This window comes from Vigna angularis, chromosome 2 (genome assembly GCF_016808095.1).
Source record: "Vigna angularis cultivar LongXiaoDou No.4 chromosome 2, ASM1680809v1, whole genome shotgun sequence".
NCBI lineage: Eukaryota > Viridiplantae > Streptophyta > Magnoliopsida > Fabales > Fabaceae > Vigna > Vigna angularis.
The window spans coordinates 24329842-24351416 of NC_068971.1; the positions used below are offsets into that span (position 1 = coordinate 24329842).

The window sequence follows — 21575 nt, forward strand, 5'->3', positions numbered from 1 at the left end:
ATTTTTAGAACAAAGGGTATAAATGGATAAACAAAAATATGAGACATCTGTAGACTCAATTAGAACTTGTTGATAGCTTAAGTTGATAGAAAGTTGAGATAGAAGTGGGTATAAGTCAAGAGGATGCTTTAAGAATTATTTTAGGCTTGATTTAGGGGTTTTGAAGAGTGAGATTTTGAAATATAGGTTCTATGTCAAAATGAAGGGTTTGAAGAGCATTTTTAAGTCATTTCTAACTTGTTAGAGTCCCTAAGTTGTTTATCTACAAGTTAAAATATGTGGAATTGATTTAGAGTCTATAAAGTGAGGCTTTAGTTGTTTTAAGTTGGAATCTTGTGGTAAAACAGTTCAAAACGAGTTTAGATCGGTTTATATACTTTTGGTTAGGTCAAGTCTAGTTTAGTATTCAATCTATAAGTGTTAGAAGTTGGTAAAAGTGTTTAGGATAGGTCTTGGGGTGTTTAGGGGTGCAAATTTTGCAGTTTAAATGCTACAAAATTATGCAGAATGGCTAGGCGAGTAAAGGGGGTTCGTTGGGCAAGTATATGAGATCTCTGAAAGTGAGTTTCAATGGCTAAGCGAGCTAGCTCGCTAGTGTGGAGCTTGTTGTTTTGGCTCTCACTAGGCGAGTGGGGCTTGGCTCTCGTGGTAAGTAGTCTGTGTTCGTTGAGCGAGTAAGTTGAGTTTGTTTGGTTGTTTTGTTTTGTATTTCTTTTATTGATTGGATTTATATATGGTGTGATGATTTTTCTATTACTTAGTGATATGGTTGGGAATACATGATGGTATGAAATTGAGTTGTAAGAGTTCTAAGGAGAATTCTTAGTGTTTGTATCAAGTGTTGTTGGTATAAATGTAAGGCATGATGTGGAGGTTATCCTGATGCTCCTATGATTATCCATGCGCAATCCATGTGCAATTAGAGAGAGAGGTGGGTGTTGTCATGAGAGTAGGAGGAGGTTCTAGCCTAAAGGCCTTTCTCTTTTTGGCAAAGGGTGTTTTAACGTGCTATCTTGTGTGGTAGCTTTGAGTGAGTTAGTTATTCCACCACACAAGTGCAGAACCCACCATGGCTAAACATTTATACTATATTTGGATGGTCAAGTCTAGGATTATGGCATGATTAGGATGTTTGATTAACTTTGTATGAAATGTGATATATAATGATATCTTAATATACCATGTTGGATTTTTTCTATCACTAGCTTACCCTTGGTTCTATGTTTGTTTGTCTGTTTATCATCTTCTTGTTTGCGATGATCACCTTAATGGTGGGAGCAGATAATAATGTCTTTTTAGTTGCTCCAGCGAGAGGTGAGGGTGAAGCAAATGCGTGGTTAGATGGTTCTACAGGTGTAGATCTTTTCTTTATCGTAGCTTTGTTTTACCTAGTTGTTTTATTACCATCTTTGTACCATTTTATTTTAGTAGTTTTATAGTATTAAAATAGGATGTTACAATTATGAAACTTGAAAAAATAAATTATTCATTTGTGTTTTTTTATATGGGTTAAAAGTTTATCTTTCTCTTTTCTTCTTTTTCTTTCTTATATTCTAACTTATTATATTTTATTTTAGAATGAATTCTTTTTATTTTAATATTTTGGGTATTAAAATGAATGATATTTTAATTCTTATATTCTAACTTATTATGATTTGTCTTCTATTTATCTTTTTGAAATTAGAGAGTTCGACACCAAAACCTCCATCTCCCATTATAATAATATCATTATTTCTTAAAGAATCTTATAAGATCCAAGAAAATTAGATATCTAGAAAATGTGGTAGTCATGAGAGTGTTTATATAAAATAAGAAAAGATAATTATTATAGAAGTGAATGATAGCATAATTAATTAAAGCTCCTTATTCTGGATGGGTGGTCATGTGTTTGATTTTGTGTGCATAATATGTTTATTTCTTTTATTATTGAGAGATTCTAGAAGTTTTAATAATTTGAAAAAATATACAAATGTGGTTCACTATTCTAGAAAGTCATTTCCTAAGCCACAAAACATTTGAGAAAGGAATTGAAGTTGAAGTGAATCCAACACCAAGATAGAAGTTATTTCTAGGCATCTCCACCTATTAATGTCAAATGAGTTAGAAGCTTTCTAGGTCATGTTGGCTTTTCTAAATGCTTATACATGACTTTTTAAAGATTGCAAAGCCTTGGAGCAACTTATTAATCAAGGATGTTAAATTTAAGTTTGATCAAGACTGCATAAAAGCTTTCGAGAAACTAAAGCACAAGCTTAACTCAACTCCAATCATCACTACATCTGGTTGGAATATTAACTTCAAGTTAATGTGTGATGCTAGTGACTTCGTTGTTGGAGCAATGCTAGGACAGAGAAAAGAAAACATATTTCATGTTATCCATAATGTAAGCAAGGTTCTCAACGATAATCAAGTCAACTATGTCGCAACTGAAAAATAACTTTTTGCAAATGTTTATGGTTTGAAGAAGTTTAAACCCTATATAATGGTTGTGAAATTGTGATCTACAAAGAGACCTTGAAATTATCAACTATCTAATGAAGAAATCAGATTCAAACTAAGGCTAATCAGATGGATCTTGCTTTTGTAAGAATTTGACTGGGTGATCAAGGATAAAAAGGACAAAGAAAATTATATGGTTTATCACTTGTCCAAATTAAAAAATGATAAGATAACTAGTAAAGAGTCATAAATTCAGGAAGAATTCCCTAATGAAATGTTTTCATGCTAAGAGAAAGATAATGGTTTATTGATATAGAAAATTATAAAAGTTGTTAGAGTCATTCCAAGGGAATTCACATGACACTAGAAAAAAAGTTGATCAATCAATTTTTATGGGATGATCCTTATCTATTCAAGATTGGTGCAATGCCCTCACGAGTTAAAAAGATAGATAAGATAAGAACTATTTTAATGACATTTAGAAATTATCTTAATTTTGAATATTTAACTTATTAAGAAAATGAAAAAGTGTTTAAATTTTAGTGTTTATTATAAGACGAAAATGTCTATTTTTAAAATTGTTTCGCATAATGGAATAATCGTGTTTGAACAAAACCAAGAGAGGTTGATAAATTGGTTTCTTAATAAAACTAAAAGAATATTTAACTTTACCCTTTTAAAATCTAACTTCATAATAAAAGTGATTTCTTTAGGATAATAAAAAGAAAAATAAATAAGGTAAGAAAATATAAATTTGCAAAAGAAATTTTATACTAGTTCAGATCAAAAGACCATAGTTCAGTTATTAATCTCTCTAAAGAGGGATTAACTAATCACTAAAATAAACTCGCACTTAGAATCATAAATGAAGTAATTCAAAGTCTGAAAAACACTTATCTTGAAAACACAAGAGATGAAAAACACATTCGTAGAATCCATAAGGAATGAATAATTTTTCCTAGTAACAACAACAATAATCAATCATTCAAGAACATACTTAGTGAAAGTTATTGTTCTACCCACACTAAGTTTTACAAAGCCTCTTTTCACAAACAGAGTTTCTTTATCGATCACAACCTTTGAATCTAAGGTTGTTTCCAAAATTAGGTTTAACCAAAATATATAAACTCACTCTTTTAAAATTTAGGTCAAAAAACTAAAGAGTCAACTCACAACTTGGTAATAATCGAATATTTTAAGAGATAATCGATAATCACATAAACTTTTTTAAATAAATTTTCTCGATGTGATAAATTTATTACCAAAATTGAATAATTGATTATCACATAGCACTTTTTAAAAATTAAATTTCCTAAGTTGACATTATACAAGGGTGCTTTGTGATTATCTAAACTAATTCCTATACAAAATTTGTTTACTATATGATTTATTACAAAAGCTTAATTCCATATATACTAAAATACAAGTTTTCCAATATCTTTTTGTATTTTGAATTCTTGGACTTACTTTTATTATTATCAAAATTTCTTGATTTTCATCATTTTATCTTTTGTCAACAATATTTTCCTTTTATATGATAATTAAAATATGTTTTAAAGTTTTTTGTAATAACATGTAAATACACAACTAAACAAAAGAAAAAAAAAGAACATAAAATCGTTTTGATATGTTTTAAAAATACATGCTTTAAACTTGTCTCTTTTTTTCTTATCATAATTAAAAATGTACTATTTAACTTTTCCTAAATGAGTTAACTTAATTAAAATTTAACTCTTCCTAAATCAGAGAACTCATACAAAATTGAAGCAAAATATTTTATTAATTTAAAATTCAAAACTCATTGTTATTATCATTAAGAAAGTATTTATCAAATTTATCTTTAATATAAGAAACTAGAGTGTCTAAATTCTTAATTAAATTACATACTTCTTTATATCTAGTGTCTTGAAGATGAACATTTATTCCATCCTCTTACTCATATTATTAATATTTTTTTAAATGGAGGAGGAAGACCTAGGATTAGCAAAAAAACCCGTACATGCGGGTATTTGCAGGTAAAATCTGCTTCGGGTATTTAGTACCCGCGGGTAAGAGGTATCATCGGGTAGCGAGTATTTTAATACCCGCTTGTTAACGGGTCGGGTTCGGGTATCACACTATCCGTGCCTGCGGATATCCATTACCTGTTTGAAAAATAACATTAAAAGGCCCAAAGATAGGGGTCCGCTTATGAAGTTCAAGGTGCATCCAGAAATTATAAGTCTAAGCCCGATAGAGAATCTGGTATACAAGAGAAGTTTAGGTGTGCACTTGATGGTCTAGGCCCAAGGCCTCTTTCGTTCTCCAAATTAGAAACCACATTAGGGTTTCTTCTGCATTTTCTTCTCCAACGTGCGACACCAAAGGAGCAGTCCTAGGTTTTCTCGCTGGACATTCTCCATCACCGACAACAACCACCGTTGACATTGGTGACCATCGCGACGTCGCTCGAACCACTCTGTTATCCTTCATTAACACTTTTGCTCCCATCCATGGTGGCCCATTCTTCTTCTTTCACGCGTGAACGTCTTCCTTCCATCCTTGGAATGTCCGCTCACATTCTGCCACCAACGGCCGCCAGACGCGACTCCTTTCACCAATCAAAATGAAATCACTAGCGGCAGTGATTGACGCAGGAGGAAGAGATCAGACCTTGTGACTCTGAGGAAGCTGTCAGAAAAAGAAATTCTTTGGTTCTAGAAGGAAGCTGCCATGGAGAACTTCTCTGGTTCTACAACGAAAAGAAATTTAAGGTTTGCTGCTTTTGAAAACCTAAAAATTTAGGGTTTGCTGCTTCTCAAATTTGGGCATCCAACTGTTTTTGAAAATTATATTTTTTTAATTTAATTTGGATTTTTTTTAAAAAAATCATAAAATATTTTTTTTAAATATTTATGGGTTGAAAACGGGTATCCGCATTTTGAAAAAAATCCGAGGATTTCTTTTATGCGGGTATCTGGCAGGTAACGGGGCGGATAACGGGTACGATTTTTGCATGTGGGTCGGGTTTTGATATCATACTATCCGTGCCCGACTCGACCCGTTGCCATCCCTAGGAAGACCCAATAGTAGCACGAGAAGAACCAACAATAGAAGTAGCTTATGACATATTTTGATCACCCTTAAACTCATCGACTGATATATTTTGATCAGGCCCTTTATATTTCTTGTGGCTGTATTTGATCAAAGTTACATTCATCTCCACTGATTCAATCTTAAACCTCAGATTAAAGTAAGTGTTCACAATGACTAAAGATTGTATACATCATTAATAATTGTCGAACCTAGTGTAGTGAGACCTTAATCTTGTGTGTTGATATGGTCAAATAGAATCTTCATCCTCTCTAAGACCTACAACTTTAATCAAATCTAGTCACAAGAAGGAACACAAATGGTTAACCGCCAAAATCAAGACCAAAATGGAGATCCGATAAGAAACACTTTTTATTTCTTTTCTAATATTAACTAAAATATTTCAAATTCTTTATATTAATTATCAATTAATTAATTTATTATTATACTCTAAAAAAATTACTATTACAAAAATTTACTAACTTTTTGTAAACAAAATCATATAAGAAATATTCATTTTTAAAATATATATTCAATCATTAATTAATTTGAGGGCGATCATGTAGTTAACCAAAGTAGATTCTCAATCAAATGCAAGACATTTCTAGATTATTCATAATAAATTCAACCAAAGTACATTCTCAATCAAATTCTACTGTGTTTAATCATATTTATTCTTAAATCTCCTAACGAAATTAAAAGCTAATTAATCAAAATAAATTCTCAATTAATTATAGTTGAAATTATTACCACCAATCAACATACATTCTCAATTGATAGCAAAAACTCGTTTAATCATATGAAAGTTCATAAATTTAATCAATGTAGATTCTCAACCAAACTTAGAAACCCTTGAACTCATATGACTAATATGCATGTAGATTCAAACACCTTATGATGCAAAAATCATTGCTTTTAATATGATTTGGAGATGAAAGACATAGAAGAAGAATAACTCAAATCAATAATCCAAAGAAACAAATTCATTAATTCAACTTAACCTCAGAATCCAAAATGAAAACACAGTGGAATAGCCATAGGAGCTTAGCCCTCCATGAATGGAGTGAAACACATAATAAAATAAAAGTGAGATGAGTGGTGGATGATGGCTTCCAGTGGAAGAGTTTGAGAATGAATGAGTTATGCCTCCCCTGAGCCTCTTTATATAGAACTTGATTAGGCTTAGACTCTGAATATTTTGTTGATAAGATCTTTTATCTTATATCTTATATCTTTCAAATATTTATTAGATTAAATCAGTTTTAAAGAATATTTGATAGGTATTAACTTAATTATCTTTAAAATATCAATCGAATCATATATGAAATTCCATTCACGTCCCTCCTTAATTTTCTAAAATTGCAGAAAAACCTCTAAAAGTTCTTCTAATTGCACTTTAACCCCTTCTGAATTTTCCAAAATTGCACCAGAAACCATGTTTGACAAGCTTTGACCAGAGAAGACTTGTTGACCTACTTTGACCTAAGGCATGACGCAGCCAATGAGGCCTTGCCACGTGTAAACCCCTTCCCCACCTAAAATTAGGGTTTTAGATTGGAGGAAAGGGGGAAAGGCTTCCTGTGCCGCTGTTAAGAGACGAACCCACGACCTTCTACTCAATCTTGTTCGCGAACTGTCATGGCCATGGTGTGATGATGATGGATTGGATTCATTAGCTTCTGAGTTGCAAAAAATTTGGGTTTGTGCAGGTTGATGGATCTAAATCGCAAGAGGGTGATTCATGATTCTTGGATGGCGCTTCTCACGTTTGGAGGTTAGGTTGAAGCTTTGTGCATCAATGAAGTTTGCGAACTGGTGAAATTGATTTAGGGTTCCCTATTGTTTCTGGTTTTTCTGCATTTTAGGTTGACGATGAAGACGTGAGGGAGGAGATGATGGTGGCGCGAAATTGGCGGTGCGGCATTGGCAGCGGCTAGGTGAAGTTTTTCCCTTGTAGTGGCGATTTGAGGTTCAAATGGTTTTCTGAATTGGGTCTCTGTGGTTTTTCTAAGTGTAGGTGTTCGAAAGAGATGGCTCTCGCGGATGATGAAAGCACTATGGAGGTCCGAGGAGGGTGTGAATCGCGACGACTAGGATTTTCTGGGTGGTTGCGACATTGCTCTTGTGGTGGCTAATGGCGCCGGCGATCTTGCGACATGGTAGCGTGCTGCTTGTTCTACAAAAAAGGTGATGCAATGAAGCTTAACGGCAGCGCGACAATGACTGTGATGGTGGCCATTGGCGATGCTGTTTCTTGGTGGCGGCACAATTGTGGCGTGGTGAGGGTTGCAGTGATGGTTGTCGGCGAGAATGGTTAGGCGACGACTAGTGTTTCACAGTGACTACACAAGGAGGCTAGGGTTTGGATAGATTAGACTAGTGCAAAAATAATGTATAATGTCACGCGTTCAACATCTAACCACTCAATAGCCAACGTTAAAAATGACCGGTGACAATTTTGTAAAGAAATGCAATTATTAAACGACGTTTAGAATTATAATTCGACGTAAAAGAACATAAAACAACGAATGCCTCAGCGTTAGACGTCAAAAGGTTAGTCAATTCAATAAATATTTGAGCGGGAGATTAAAAATTCATTCACTTTATTTTAGCGCGTGAGACCCTCTTCTTTGCTCAAATTTTTCTCGAACAAAGTTTGACGACCACACATGTAATATTTCTTTCATTTGATACAAGTGCATGTTAATTAACTACTTTAGATATGATTTTCACCGATTATTTTCGTGTTCTTGTCCTTCATAGGCGCATTATGCTTTCTCTCTCACTGGTGGCAACACTTTATTCCAATGAACCCACCTTTTGAAGGTTAGTTTTCGTTTTCATTTTGAAGAACTTATTTGTTGAACTTGTTTGTTGTTTTTTTTTTGTTGAACTTGTTTGTTGTTGTTGTTTGGTTGAACTTGTTTGTTGTTGTTATTTAATTGAACTTGTTTGTTGTTTGATTGAACTTGTTTGTTGTTTATTATTGTTATTTGTTGTTGATCCTATATTACTGTTCATAGTTATGCTTTTCAGATCTCGTAGAGTTGTAAAAAACGATTACAAGTAATTAAAAAACAATTAATAAACCTCGTATATTGACAAAATTTGATGTTAAATTAACGTCGTATATTGACAAAATTCGACGTTAAATTAACGTCGAATTTTTTTAATTCGACGTCAATTTAATGTCTTCCAATATGATCGAATTCAACGTGAAAGGCCAAAAATATTCGACGTTGTACGCTGTTTTTGTACTAGTGTTAGGGTTTCTTTTGTTAGAGAAGATTGTGATGACGTGGCAGGTGATGTGGCAAGGCTACTGATGTGGCAATCTGTCATTGGGTGAATGGTGAATGCAAGGATCACTAACATGACAACATTTGGTAGGTTTGATTTAGGAGTGGTGTGTTTAGGGAAATTTAGGGTTGTAGGATAAAAGGCATAGTGTTGGGTTTATTTATTGGGTCTGTTTCAGAAATAAGAGTGTATGTTGGGAATTTTAGAAGGTCCAAGGGTAAAGACTACTTGTCTGGCCCATTTGTATATTATTTTCTAAACAAAATATGATTTTGGGCCTTAATTTGCAATTTGGGCCACTTATCTTCAAGCTTTGAATCAATTAAGCTCTAATTTCACTGCACCAATAAACATTATGACATCCAAGAATAATTTATTCGCTAAAAATCACTTTTTACGCCTCTTTAATTCTCAAACCCAATAAATCCAATCGCCACAAATTCATTTTAAATCAACCATTAAGCATAAGAATCTCATCAAAAATTTGAATTTTAAAGCATAATAGTAGGCATAAATATGCACTCATCACCTACACTTCTGAAACTTTTGTGATGGATGAATGTTATTTTGCACCATTAACGACTTTCCAGCTTATAATAATTTGCCAGGATACAATGTCAAGGGACATAAAACATGTCCTATATGTGAAGAAAATACTACAACTCATCAATTGAAACACTACACCATTCAATGGACATCAAGAGAAAGACAATGCACCAAATCCACTTACTGGCCTTCAAATTCTTGAAGAATTTAATAAAGTACATCCATCATGTATTTGGGAAAACATCCAAGAAGTCATATGTAATGAGCCCTTGGAAGAAGAATGTGTGTGATAACTTGATTGGTCCAACTCGACATTCAGGAAAAGACAAAAGATAAAGTGAATGCTCATTTGGATTTGGTTGACATGAAGATTCGAGAAGACTTGGGCACGAAGAGAGGTTGGTAAACGTATTTATTTCCCCCCTGCAAGTTACACAATGTTTAAACAAGAGAAGATAAGGTTTTTCCGTTGTTTAAAGAGTGTGAAGGTACTATAAGGATGATCTTCAAATATTAAGAGTTTAGTGTTGATTCAGGACTTAAAGCTTGTTGGCATGAAGTCTCGCGATTTTCACGTCTTAATGCAACAATTGTTACTAGTGGCTATTCATGGAATTTTTCCCAAAAATATTAGGCATACCATAACTCGATTGTGTTCATTTTTCTCATCAATTTGGTAAAGCCATTGATCTTGTAAAGTTAGATGAACTTCAAGGCGAGATTGTTATCATCTTGTGTCAGCTAGAGATGTTTTTCCCTCCATCATTTTTTGAAATCTTGATACATTTACTTGTTCATTTGGTTAGAGAAATCAAGTTGTGTGAACCAGTATGCTTAAGATGGATGTATCTTATTGAGCGTTATATGAAAATTTTGAAAGGGTATGTCAAAAATCCATATCGTCCAGAAGGTTCAATGATTGAAAGGTATATTGCTAAGAAAGTATCAAGTTTTGTTTAGATTACATAACTAAAAAAATCCAATAGGAGTTCCTCGTAAATAAGGGTTAAATAGATGTTATACAAGTAAAAGGATTCGAGGTGTGAATGTGGTGACGAAAGATTGTGAAGAATAGTTGCAAGCGTATATGTGTATATTGAAAAACACATATGAGGTGATCCCTTTTTTGGAAGCACACAAAGCCATTGTGAAGGATAAAAATCCAAGACAATAAGAAAAATAATAGTTGATGGAGCATAACAGAAGATTCATGTCTTGGTTCGAATCCAAAGTTGACAAAGAGTCACAATTTTTTGAGACTTTGTTATGGCTTGCAAATAGTTTAAAGTTTGATGTCATATGTTATACAGGTTATGAAATTAATAATTCAACATTTTGTACGAAGACTTTGGATGATAAAAGTACAATACAAAATAATGGAGTCAATCTAAAAATTGAGTCACTCCTATTTCCACATCCAAAGATCTAAATCTTGTACTTGGATCAATAAGATATTATGGTATAATAGAAGAGATATGGATGGTTGATTACACTATGTTTTTTGTTCCATTGTTTAAATTTAAGTGGTTTGACAATAAGAGTGGTGTGAAAATAGATGAATTGGGTAGTTGATTTTTGAAAGGTAGGTTACTAAGACAAATTGTTTATCATGGTACATCAAACATCTCAGGCTTTTTATGTCAAAGATCTTGTGTCTGATTATTGGAATGTCGCTCTTTAAGGAAAAATATAAATTGAAGTTAACGAAGACAATCTGGCTAGTATTCATATTGTAGACCACCCTCTAGTTGATGATGTACATGCAGTTCTTGAGGATCATAATGAGGGAATACACATATCACCAATCCATATCTTTACGTGTTTTGTTAAATAATATGTTATTACATGAGTCTTTTATTAATATTTCATGTTTGTATCTATTTTGAAAGATATATGGTTGACCATCCATATTCATCAAGAGATGAAGCTCCCCCATCTAGACCCACTAGAGGAGCCATCTAGTTGAGGCAACTGATGATCAAATGAAATAGTGGTGACAGGACACCTGTGGATGTTAATGTGATCACTAGTGTAGCATCTGACCCAAATGCAGATGTCTTCAGATCATATCTAGAGTATTGGCACATGACAAAATATCTATCCTTACTCCATCTTTTGATCATGTGTGATCTTCGATGTCGTGCTTGACTCAAATTCAATGTAGTAACTAGGGAATGACTCCTAAGTCGTTTCTCAAGGAACAATTTTTTGTTTTGTCATAGGACCAAACATGTATTGGGGGGATTTTGAGTATAATGTGCGAACTAAATTAACACAACAATTAACTTGGACTAAACAACGATTAAAAATGGTCGGTCACTAGTTCGATTGCAATATTTCCTATCCTTGATTAACAACAAATTACACGCTCTTGTCACCCCTAATCCAACACAAATTAACCAATTAAGTGAATTAAGTAAACACAATGCATACATCTAATCAATTCTGCACCACACAGGTTAATCAACTAAGCATAGATTAAACACCAATTAGACCATTAAACGTGTCCTATTTGCAAGTACAAAACAGATTAAACATAATGCAAGGCAAGACACATGGAAATCAAATGACAACACAACAATCTCAAGGGCACATTTCCAATCTCTCTTGTCACCAACCAATAGAATCCAAGCTCCAATTAAAAACGAAATGTAACTGGAAAATACAGAGCAAAGCACCATTAAAACGCAACAGAATAAAAACCGAATAGGAAAGTAACAACAAAAATGAAATGGAAAATGAAACAGAGGAAGGGAAAGATAGAAAAACAAAAACCCCAGTGGAGGCAAACGAAACCAAAATCAAAAATGAAACTAGAAGAATAAAACAAACTTGGTGTAAAAACGAAATTAGATTGAAATTGAAATAGGATTAAAATTGGAAAACGAAAAACTAAAACATGAGAGAAAAGCACTGTTCACATTTTGCACCCAAATGAAAAAATAGAATGAGTTAGAATGGAATAGAGTAAGTGCATGGCCACTCAACCCTAGGTCCCTAGTCAGGCCCACAATTGTGCTTTTCCTCTATCTGACCCTAAATGGGTCCAAAGCCAAGTTTGGTCCAAAATACAAAGTTTGGTCCAAAATACAAAGTCTGGTCCAAAATAAAAACGAAACTAAAATACAATGCTAATGTGGACAATAGAAAATGACGTGGCAACCTTCTTGAAGTCCCAATTATAATTCTAAAATTTGTCTTGAAAATAATAATGTGAATTAAGCTGAGATAATTCAAATTAATTAAAATATGAATTATTGGTCAAATTAAGCCGAAATAGCAAAATTGAAAAAATAATGGAAAGTTAACCACAATTCATTAATTAAATTCGGTGCGAAAAGTTATGTGAATGGGAAAAATTATTAATTTGTGTCGTTCGTTTCTCCCCAATGGCTTCTAAAGTTTTCTGGTCAACTAATTTAAACCATTGGAGAATAAGGCATATATGCTTATATCAATCATATCACATCAGATAAAACGATAAGTGAAATCTATTTACAAATTTATAATTTCCCTATAATTGAAGGAAGGAAGGGAAAATTGCACCTAGAGATATTAGTGGACTAAAAAGAACATAGTTTACAATCACATTGCCTAGATATATTGACATTTACACTATGTAATTCTCCCAAAGATTAATTCACCTAGAACCAAACTGACCTCGTGGTGAGAAAATGGATGTGAATGTCGAAAAGTTGAAATTTAGTATGCTCAATATCATTATGTCAATATAAAACAATGGATTAATAGATCCATATGAGAAAGAGAACTTAAAATTACATAGTGTTTCATTTTCTCACTTTTCAATGTCAGACTTAGACCTATACTTAGATTTCTAACCATGTTATCACAAACAGTAAAACATGAAAAACATCCATATGAGAAAGAGAACTTAAAATTACATTAAACATTCATGATTTCATTCCTCAATTACATTACATATATAAACTCATGTGGTCACAAGTGTAGAAAATGCTTTTAATGTCTGATATTTAGGGTTTTTAACGTTTGATCTTGTACCGACGTCTTATTGGTAGACGTCAATGTAGACATCGGATAATACAGGTCAGACGTCTATATAGACATCAGATAGTACAGGTCAGACGTCTATATAGACGTCAGATAGTACAGGTTAGACGTATATATAAAAGTTTGATTGTGGGCGACCGACATTTAATGTCCTGGACAAATCTTGACTCTGTAATCCAATAGATGTCTGCATGTGCACAGTTCAAAAACATAATGGAGGGAAATGGAGGAGTGCATCGTTCTAAAACGCAAGAATCGTCGGCCAAAAATGCTCAAAATCGCCGGCCAAGAACACGCGGAAAACTGCACCCACTACAAGAATCGCGCTTATTACCGGCGGAACATTATTGAAGGACTTTCGGCTGTCGGTAAAACTGAATTACCAAAGGCCTTAGAAAGCATTACCGAAGGTGTGTGGTGATTTAATTTAGTGAGGGTGGTTGGCCTTCGATAAGTGGCCCGACTTAAGCATTTGGGCGTATTGGCGGAGTTTGTCTCCAATTTTGTGCCACTCGAATCCCTATTGGTGCCCCAATTAGAAATTTCCCTCTCGTCCTTTGCTTCCATTCTCGCCCTCTCCCTTCGCGTTTATCTCCCTCTCCCTTGGTGTTTATCCGTACTGGCGGTCGTTGGCATTGTGTGCCGATATCGTTGACAACATAACTGTTACGTACCTGAGTACGTAAACTAACCAAATACAACCTTTCACTCTCTCTCACACGGAATAGAACAATAAACGAATAATATTGGATGAATGAATCTCTTTTATTGATGGTAATATCTGAATAAACAAGGATAAACAATAATTGGGAGCATAACCTCCTTCAATTACTTTGAGAGCATAACCTCCCTCACAAGACAATAATGTCTGTCACAAAACTCAATAATCAAAAGCCTGTCCTTTAACCCTGGACTCTAACCTTATTTATATTAATTATTTCCCGCCCATCTCTTATTAAATATTCCTCTAGAATATATCTGCATTTGATATAAATATCCCTATATTTAATATTCAATAATTTATATAAATATCTCTATATTTAATATAAATATCTCTATATTTAATATAAATATCTCTATATTTAATATAAATATCTCTATATTTAATATAAATATCTCTCCGTATATTATCTTAGCACATATCCTTAATTATAAATATCTTATATTGAATATTTCCCTAAATATATATTTATTTACTCTAATTAACTTATACTATATTTATTTACTCTAATTAACTTATATTATATTTATTTACTCTAATTAACTTATACTAAATATTCTCTCTGCTCATATACTTTCTAACCCTTATTATTACCCCTACCTTAGGTCGTAACATTACACCCCGCTGCAAAACAACCTTGTCCTCAAGGTTGGAAACAGGGAGCTGGACCTCATGGCTCCTCATCAATTCATGTCTGGAGGTTCGGGTGGTGGTAAAACCTTCTCTAATGTCTTCCATTCTTCATCCAGCATTCTGGTTACCACTTCTCCTAAATCATAAGCCCTGAGGGAATGGTTTTCAATGTCTTTTAGTACTTCACGTCGCGCTCTTCCTTCTGCCAGTGTACCAAACACTGCAAGTCCCCCTGTTCTTTTTGTCGGCCCATCTCTTCACAGACTCCATTGTTCTCTCCAGGGTATTGATTCTTCCATTTGCCCTTCCTTCCAAAGCCTTCATCCTTCCTTCCAATACTAGACCGTTTGGTTCAGGTAGTTTTCTCACGCTCGGTTCTGGCCGTCTCCTCCCGTTCGGCTCGGTAAGTCCTCTCTCTATAGGTTCCGTCCGTTCTTTCACGTTCGGATCCAGCAGTCTGCTATCATTCGGTTCTGGCCGTTCGCTCACATTCGGATCCGTTAGTCCACTATCGTTTGGTTCCAGCAGTCCCTTCCCATTTGGAGCTTGGACTTCATGGCGTATTCCACTCAACTCTGCCTTCAACCTCCTTAGGGAGAACTCCATGTTCTTTATTCTCTGCTCCATGCTCTCCAGTTTCCCTTCAACTGCATTTATTCTTCCCTCCATGATGTCTTTCACTCGTCTCTATTAGGATCCGGCAGTTTCCTCCCTTGACGATCCGGCAGTTTCCTCCCTTGACGATCCGACAGTTTCCTCCCTTGACGATCCGGCAGTTTCCTCCCTTGACGATCCGGCAGTTTCCTCCCTTGACGATCTGGCAGTTTCCTCCCTTGACGATCCGGCAGGTCGGACCAATTGTTACGTACCTGAGTACGTAAACTAACCAAATACAACCTTTCACACTCTCTCACACGTAACAGAACAATAAACGAATGATATTGGATGAATGAATCTTTTTTATTTATGGTAATATCTGAATAAACAAGGATAAACAATAATTGGGAGCATAACCTCCTTCAATTACTTTGAGAGCATAACCTCCCTCACAAGACAATAATGTCTGTCACAAAACTCAATAATCAAAAGTCTCCCCTTTAACCCTGGACTCTAACCTTATTTATATTAATTATTTCCCGCCCATCTCTTATTAAATATTCCTCTAGAATATATCTGCATTTGATATAAATATCCCTATATTTAATATTCAATAATTTATATAAATATCTCTATATTTAATATAAATATCTCTATATTTAATATAAATATCTCTCCGTATATTATCTTAGCACATATCCTTAATTATAAATATCTTATATTGAATATTTCCCTAAATATATATTTATTTACTCTAATTAACTTATACTATATTTATTTACTCTAATTAACTTATATTATATTTATTTACTCTAATTAACTTATACTAAATATTCTCTCTGCTCATATACTTTCTAACCCTTATTATTACCCCTACCTTAGGTCGTAACAATTGGTCCGACCTGCCGGATCGTCAAGGGAGGAAGCTGCCGGATCGTCAAGGGAGGAAACTGTCGGATCGTCAAGGGAGGAAACTGCCGGATCGTCAAGGGAGGAAACTGCCGGATCCTAATAGAGACGAGTGAAAGACATCATGGAGGGAAGAATAAATGCAGTTGAAGGGAAACTAGAGAGCATGGAGCAGAGAATAAAGAACATGGAGTTCTCCCTAAGGAGGTTGAAGGCAGAGTTGAGTGGAATACGCCATGAAGTCCAAGCTCCAAATGAGAAGGGATTGCTGGAACCAAACGATAGTGGACTAACGGATCCGAATGTGAGCGAACGGCCAGAACCGAATGATAGCAGACTGTTGGATCCGAACGTGAAAGAACGGACGAAACCTATAGAGAGAGGACTTACCGAGTCGAATGGGAGGAGACGGCCAGAACCGAGCGTGAGAAAACTACCTGAACCAAACGGTCTAGTATTGGAAGGAAGGATGAAGGCTTTGGAAGGAAGGGCAAATGGAAGAATCAATACCCTGGAGAGAACAATGGAGTTTGTGAAGAGATGGGCCGACAAAAAGAACAGGGGGCTTGCAGTGTTTGGTACACTGGCAGAAGGAAGAGCGCGACGTGAAGTACTGAAAGACATTGAAAACCATTCCCTCAGGGCTTATGATTTAGGAGAAGTGGTAACCAGAATGCTGGATGAAGAATGGAAGACATTAGAGAAGGTTTTACCACCACCCGAACCTCCAGACATGAATTGATGAGGAGCCATGAGGTCCAGCTCCCTGTTTCCAACCTTGAGGACAAGGTTGTTTTGCAGCGGGCTGTAATGTTACGACCTAAGATTGGAGAGAGGTTCTGCTAGATACCACGACGGGTATGGCAGACTGAGATCATGGGCATATAGGTCACTTGAATCATACAAGCATGAATTACTGCGTGTGCTTTATCCAGTATTCGTCCATTGCTTCATGGATCTTGTGGCAAAAGGGCATCTTCAGGAAGCTTGGAACTTTTTCAATACCTTTCGTGAGGACCATGAAATGTTGCACTCACGAGACCTTCAGAAATTGGAACTAGTTCTTTCTCCTACTCATTTGGAGGAAATGGAATTCGCTCATTCCCTTAGGCAGATATTCCTATGAGCTTCTATTGCAACATCTACATAGTATGCAATCCACCACAATAATTGGTATTATCAATGAGCATATTAGCTTCCAAGTTACAGCTGGGCAACCGAGCTCAATTTCTGATGATCCAGAAGCTGTTACCCTCAGTGGAAGCATCCAGGATGCAGTAAACCAGATAAATCAGAAAGAAATCCTTTGGGGGATGTTTGAAGATTCTGTGGAAGACCACATAGATAAGGCTGGGGCCTTGCTTTCAGGCACAGAAAAGGGTGAAGGCGAAGGCAAAGAGGGAGACTTTTGATTATTGAGTTTTGTGACAGACATTATTGTCTTGTGAGGGAGGTTATGCTCTCAAAGTAATTGAAGGAGGTTATGCTCCCAATTATTGTTTATCCTTGTTTATTCAGATATTACCATAAATAAAAAAGATTCATTCATCCAATATCATTCGTTTATTGTTCTGTTACGTGTGAGAGAGTGTGAAAGGTTGTATTTGATTAGTTTACGTACTCAGGTACGTATATTATCTCTCCGTATATTATCTTAGCACATATCCTTAATTATAAATATCTTATATTGAATATTTCCCTAAATATATATTTATTTACTCTAATTAACTTATACTATATTTATTTACTCTAATTAACTTATATTATATTTATTTACTCTAATTAACTTATACTAAATATTCTCTCTGCTCATATACTTTCTAACCCTTATTATTACCCCTACCTTAGGTCGTAACAATAACCTTAGTGGGTGGTTGGGGTTGTTTGTTTGGTTAGGGTTCTTGGAAACGTTGTCGGTGTTGCGGCTGGGGTAGTGGTTCGTGGTGTGCACTTCAGGCTGTTGCGGCGGCAGGGGTGCTGATTCGTGGTTGTTGGCATGTGTAAGTCGTTGCGGTGAAGCCAAGGTTGGTTGTTGTGTTGAGAGCTCGCAGTCTTCCTCTTCGATCATTCTGGAGTGCGAGGTAAGGTCTTTGTTTTAGAACGCGTCCTCAATAAATTGTTTGCCCAGTTCATGGCTATATGTGTGGAATGTGTTTTGTGTTTATGGATATTTTATAAATTGTTTGTGTTTCGTGTGGTTAAGCAAGTCTGATGTTCATTTGTTGATGAATGGGCATGTGTTTAGAGTTAAATAAGAATGATTGTATGGAGTGAAGTAAGTTAAATTGAATCTGGTTAGGCTGTAAATGAACATGATAACGTAGTAACTAAATTATTCTTACTATCTTCTTCACTGTGTTAATTAATGAACATGTGTATTAGGTAAGGGAGGGATTCGGTGCATGATAAATCAGGATTAACAGGGGTTTCATTAAATGAAATGAGGCTGTTTTGGGAAGTACGATAAAACTGAATGAAGTCTTATAATTGTTTCTTTTGTGGTTGTCATAAACTAGTGGTTGCACTATCAACTCAACATTAAAAATGTTTCTCTTCATTTGAAACCTTCCCTTTCTCTAACTTTTTCATCTCCACCTTTGGTAGTGAATTATGCTTTTGAATCCTATAATGCTGACGAGATAATTCTGCTGCCATCTGTGTTTCAGCCAATAATTTTGAAGCAACTTCTACTACTTTTTTTTGCTATTTCTTTTGCCCTCTTTGTCGCTGCTTTGTCAGCTCATTCTCCACTGGTCTGTTTGCTGCTTCAGCCATGTCAGCCCTTTTGAAGACTTCCTATGTTTCATTTTTCATATCCTCAATTTCCCCTTGGGTTTCCTCTAACCTATTTAGAACTTAATTTTGACTCACCTTTGTAGCTTCCACCTCTGCTTTGGCAGCATCCAATTTCATATTTGCTAATTTATCATACTCCTCAACCTTATGAACTAAGGACTTAAAATCCTCCCCTAATATGTTGAACAACACTTGCCTCAATTGTTTTTGCTACCTCTACTTCTTTCAATGCTGCTTTGAGCTTTATTTCGGCATCTTCTAAAACAAGTTTATTGACTACAACTTCCATCTTCAATTGTACAGCCTCATTCTTCCAGTCTTGTGTTTCTTCCCTTGCATTTTCAGTTTCAGTGAACAAGTGGTTCAATTTCCAAATCATTTCCTCTGATGCACCTCTAGCTTTTGATTCTTGTACAAATGTTGCTATACTTTAAACTTAACCATTTCAACAAGATTTAAATATGAAAACAAACTTGTTTGAGTTGCTAATGGACAACAATTCAAAATGTCACTTTTGAAACATTCAATTTATGCAAAAAATTAACACAACCTCATCACCAATTCTGAGTTTTAGGAATTCAAATGACTGGCTAACAATAAAAAAGACTCCAAGAACTTTGAACTAACTGAACTAAGGTAGAAAAGGTACAACTAAGTATGAAGAGAGCATAAATGAACTTACAAAGAAATTTAGCACAATGAAAAACTAATAATAAGACCAAAAGAAGCATGATTAAGATTTGAGAATTTAATTTCTTGGGGGAATTGAATGAGAATATGCACATATCAAGTTTCTGAATAGTTTCTTACAATCAATGTAAAAGTATTGCACAAAAAATGGTTATCTCTTAGTGCTAAATGACAACACCCATATTAGCCTTAGTTTCCTAAATAGTTATTTTCTTATGCAAGCTACTTTTATAACTTTAAAGTTCATTCCTAGGCTTTTGGCCTGCAATCAAAGTCTTTAACCACAAACAATTAGTCTCAAAGTGTTGTCTAGTTAATTTTTGCCACAAAAATGACTAACAATTTGGTGGTTTAAGACACGAAATGTCACAGCAGTGACTGTAGCTCAAAACTAATCACTACTGCAACCTGGATTAATGTTTTGAAACTTGTTCACACTTTGAATTGGCTCAAATCCAAACCGTTACTCAAAAACACCTTGCTACTTTCCAATTTTGACTGAAAATTGAGGGTTTAGTATACTATTATGCAGTTAGACCATTATACCACTAATTGAACTGTGCTAGCAACTTTTAAACAACATTTTAGACTTGCTCAAACTGTAAGACAACATAGAAATGGTAGCATTTGAAATCTGACTTTGTTATGATAAAAAATGCAGAAAAATCACTCCATCACAAAAGAAAAATTGAGTTTATAAGATTCAATGGACTAGGAAATAAGTTTTGGTGATTTGTTTTGGTATAAGAGGAACTTTCAGTAGTTCCCTTACTATTATGCTTTAATCCAGTGCCTAGTTATTATGCTGTTGTTGTGAAGTGTTTAAAGTATACATGTGTTGGTATAAGGTTCGTAATCCAAATGGTTGGTGGTCAGATTGTTCAGACTAGTGTTCCAGTTGTTGTAAGGACCATTTTCAGTTGCTTAGTTGCTAAGAACCAATGTCTTTTTGCTAATTGAGTTATTTCCAACATGCCTTTATTGTATTAGGACCTAAGTTAGCAATTTTAGTTGTTGTAAGGCCTTTGTACAATAGTTCAATTCCTTTAATTGGAAGGGTGAGTTTAGGGATGAGGAAGTGAGGGAGAAAGGGATTAAAGGGTGTTAATTTGTAGAGGAAAAAAACTGAACAGAGAGGAAAAACTTGAACAGTGAACTGCTGCTTTTAGATTCAGAACCATGGCTTTGTTTGTGGTGATGGATTCACGCCGAGGAGAGCCACTCCTAGAACTTGAAGCATCTAAGGTTTTTTTTCCTCTCTGCAATACTAGTTGCTGATCAAGGATAGATGTAAATTCCCTTCTTTTCTCTCTGATTTCGTTGCTAACCCACGTGACAATGTGGGCACCCTCTGGAATACTGTTATCATTTGGTTCCATCCCCATTAACATCTCAAGAAGTACAACACCCAAACTGTACACATCATTATATCTTCTTCTACTTTAGTTTTCAAAATGGTTTCTTTTAGCCTTGTTTTTTAACGCAACTGATATATCAAATATTCATAGTGTATCTGTTCTTAGTCCTCATTATATATATGTTGAACTGTTTTTGTTAGTCATTGTAAGGGGAATGAGTGTTTAAGCTTTATTTTGGGTAAGAACTGAGTGAGAGTAACTTTGTTCTTCTTCAACTTTAATTTAACATCCCCTTCAACCATTATACCATTTTGTTTAAGCAATTGATTCATCAATAACTGAATCAAATTAAGCACATTTGTTTCTACAAATCTTCCACCTTTGTTGATAATTCACTCAAATGTTGATATCTAACCAAATCCAACCACTGATCATTAGCAACCACAACACATACCATCCCTGCAAGCCTATCTACTTCCAAGCTG

At 34.8% G+C, this 21575-nt stretch overlaps 1 pseudogene; it reads right to left on the reverse strand.

The window, feature by feature from the left end:
• Positions 1-18784: 18784 nt before the first annotated feature.
• LOC128195316 (WEB family protein At5g55860-like) lies at positions 18785-21117 on the reverse strand (annotated as a pseudogene).
• Positions 21118-21575: the final 458 nt, after the last annotated feature.